Source organism: Oncorhynchus masou, unplaced genomic scaffold (assembly GCF_036934945.1).
Source record: "Oncorhynchus masou masou isolate Uvic2021 unplaced genomic scaffold, UVic_Omas_1.1 unplaced_scaffold_14835, whole genome shotgun sequence".
Classification (NCBI taxonomy): domain Eukaryota; kingdom Metazoa; phylum Chordata; class Actinopteri; order Salmoniformes; family Salmonidae; genus Oncorhynchus; species Oncorhynchus masou.
This window is the reverse complement of record NW_027004835.1, coordinates 917-4,603: the sequence shown is the minus strand read 5'-3', so window position 1 is coordinate 4,603 and position 3,687 is coordinate 917. Positions and strand designations below refer to the sequence as shown.

Genomic DNA, 3,687 nt, shown 5'->3' with positions numbered 1-3,687 from the left:
AACACTACCCTGTACTCTGTACCACCCTGTCCCACCCTAACACCACCCTGTTCCTGTACCACCCTAACAACACCCAGCTCCCTGTCCCACCCTGTACCACCCTAACATCACCCAGCTCCCTGTCCCACCCTGTACCACCCTGCTCCCTGTCCCCACCCTAACACCACCCAGCTCCCTGTCCCACCCTGTCCCACCCTGCTCCCTGTACCACCCTAACACCACCCTGTACCACCCTGCTCCTTGTACCACCCTAACACCACCCAGCTCCCTGTCCCACCCTGTAGCACCCTGCTCCCTGTACCACCCTGTACCACCCTAACACCACCCTGCTCCTTGTCCCACCCTAACACCACCCAGCTCCCTGTCCCACCCTGTAGCACCCTGCTCCCTGTACCACCCTAACACCAACCTGTACCACCCTGCTCCTTGTACCACCCTAACACCACCCAGCTCCCTGTCCCACCCTGTAGCACCCTGCTCCCTGTACCACCCTAACACCACCCTGTACCACCCTAACACCACCCTGCTCCCTGTACCACCCTAACACCACCCAGCTCCCTGTCCCACCCTGCTCCCTGTCCCACCCTAACACCACCCTGTACCACCCTGTACCACCCTAACACCACCCTGTACCACCCTAACACCACCCTGCTCCTTGTACCACCCTAACACCCTGCTCCCTGTACCACCCTAACACTACCCTGTACCCTGTACCACCCTAACACCACCCAGCTCCCTGTCCCACCCTGTAGCACCCTGCTCCCTGTCCCACCCTGTAGCACCCTGCTCCCTGTCCCACCCTGTAGCACCCTGCTCCCTGACCCACCCTACACCACCCTGCTCCCTGTCCAGCAGCTCAGAATGTGATTACCGCTCCTCTTCCTGCGGTTTATCCCGGTTGTGTCCCGCCGTAACTCCTCTCATCCTGCCAAGCCTGGGACTTAGTGCAATCTTCAGTTGACACACAATCCAGCATCACATACACGGTCAGTGGCAGTGCACCCTGCTCTGCACCACTCCTCTTATGTAATAGGAGTTTCCTCTTCTCTCACAAACAAGACAGGATGACTGTGGGATGTGCAAAGCAGAGATCGAAAGGGCCAACAACGTTACAGAACGCGGACAACATTCTAGAACACCAGACAACATTCTAGAGCATAGACAACATTCTAGAAGCTGGACAACATTCTAGGAGCGCAGACAGCATTCTGAGCATAGACAACATTCTAGAACGCAGACAACATTCATAGTGCTGACAGCATTTCTAGAATGCAGAGAACATTCTAGAATACTGACAACATTCTATAATACCAACAACATTCTATAATGCCAGCAACATTCTATAGTACCAACAGCATTTCTATAATGCCATCAAAGTTCTAGAATGTTAACAAGGTTCCTGGAATGCAAATCTTCTAGAAGGTTAACGATGTTCTAGAATATTAGCATGAATAACAGCTGTTATAATAGGTTGGGACTTAAGACAGGAAGTAAATAGAACACTCTTACAGTCCATATACTGGAACTACAACTTACTTTTTTATTGTAAGTTGATTATAATCACTCATGTTGACATTGGTTATAGAATATAGTAATGATCATTACTAATAATAGGAGGAGGGGAATGTGACATTGTGTTCCAAAGCTGTTATACATATACAGTGTTGGTCTGGCTCCTCAGTGACAGCTTGGGTACAGGCTGCTCTGCCCCCTCCTCTCCTGACAGAGTGAGGCTGAGTAGTTGTTGCCAAACCTTTTTCTCTCTCCCTCCTGATGTTTACACTTTCATAACAGCAACATATCCTTCTATATAACAGTGTTACTACTGAACTCTAATCAGTTGAATAACTTGTTCTACATGACGGGTTCAGCTGATGGTGCTCCACTCAAAAGCATAAACCCATGATTACAATAGCATTATTAATAGGTATGTGAAACAAACATTACATCTGAATTTGATTAATATAGTATTATTGACAGATATGTGAAACAAACATTTCTGCTCTCTTGCCAACTCCTTATGGAATTGTCAACCCAAACACATTAGCAGGAACAGACTGGCACTCAGGCTTGTCTCAGTATGAGTGATTGAAACAGTACATATTGTCTGCATTAACCTTTAGACCAACAGTCCAGACCCTTGGATATACACTGGGCAGTTCAAAGGAAAACTAGAATAAAGCAATTAAGTCAAATAATCATTCAACATTCCCTTTAAATAAGAACAAGAAGATGAAGGATGATGAGCAGCTAGATCAAAGACCTTTGACAGCAGGAACCAAGATTGGCCAGCCACTTGGTTATAAAGAAGATGAAGGATGATGAGCAGCTGGGATCAAAGACCTTTGACAGCAGGAACCAAGAGAACCAGCCACTTGGTTATAAAGAAGATGAAGGATGATGAGCAGCTAGATCAAAGACCTTTGACAGCAGGAACCAAAGAGAACCAGCCACTTGGTTATAAAGAAGATGAAGGGATGATGAGCAGCTAGATCAAAGACCTTGACAGCAGGGAACCAAGAGAACCAGTCACTTGGTTATAAAGAAGATGAAGATGATGAGCAGCTAGATCAAAGACCTTTGACAGCAGGAACCAAGAGAACCAGCCACTTGGTTTCTGTGTAAATATCACCAACAAATAAATAATCACACGGTATATATATATTAACATATGCAGTAAACTGACTAGTTATGACTTTGGTTAACTAAAGAAAGCCTACTATACAGCTGATGAATAAAAACATTGATTTCAAGTATGAGTTTCTTTACCATCACCAGGTGGGCTAAAGGAACAATCGGGTGTTTCAGAATACAGAGAAACACCTCCAGCTGGGTTCAAATACCGACCTGGGGATCGATTCAATCAGGAGCTCTGTTTATCCCTGGAGCTGTATCGGTGTCCCCAGTGAGCACAGAACGTACTTTCAATGTTGTTGTTGTTGATATTCCAAGGCTGCATGAAGCCGTCTATGAACAAGGTCCTGTGTTTCATCAGGTTCAGAGTTATTTTTGCATCATTTATGATTCAGACTTAGATCCAGGGCTGGTGTCGGTGGCTGCAGCTAACATCAGCAATCACAATTTACATCCATATTTACATGTCTAACAGAAAGCACATACCACACTACGTTGACAGGTTGAACAACGTAGCTAGAATACTTCATTTTTATAGGCGCACTGGTGCTCCTAAATTCAAATTCCAGGTTGCACAGCAAAATATTTAGGCGCAAATGTAAGTAAAATGTACCCTCTGTAGAGCCCTGCCATGTGGAGGTTATTCATGTGGACCCAAGCAGAGAGGGTTGGACCTGACAGTGTATCATCAATAGAAGAGGTTAGGGCCTGACAGTGTATCATCAAGAGAAGAGGGTAGGGCCAGACAGTGTACCATCAAAGGAAGAGGGTTGGACCTGACAGTGTATCATCAATAGAAGAGGGTAGGGCCAGACAGTGTATCATCAAGAGGGTAGGGCCTGACAGTGTATCATCAAGAGAAGAGGGTAGGGCCTGACAGTGTATCATCAAGAGAAGAGGGTAGGGCCTGACTGTGTATCATACAGAGAAGAGGGTAGGACCTGACAGTGTATCATCAAGAGCAGAGGGTAGGGCCAGACAGTGTATCATACAGAGAAGAGGGTTGGACCTGACAGTGTATCATCAAGAGAAGAGGGTAGGGCCTGACAGTGT

General features: G+C 46.5%; 1 long non-coding RNA gene across 1 annotated transcript; it reads right to left on the bottom strand.

Annotated features, from left to right (window-relative positions):
- Positions 1 to 2,236: 2,236 nt before the first annotated feature.
- LOC135531006 (uncharacterized) lies at positions 2,237 to 2,611 on the bottom strand. Its single transcript, XR_010453934.1, has 3 exons — positions 2,579 to 2,611; positions 2,344 to 2,421; positions 2,237 to 2,263 (listed from the first exon to the last, which is right to left on the bottom strand). It is a non-coding gene; the product is annotated as an uncharacterized LOC135531006 (long non-coding RNA).
- Between the last annotated feature and the right edge of the window lie 1,076 nt (positions 2,612 to 3,687).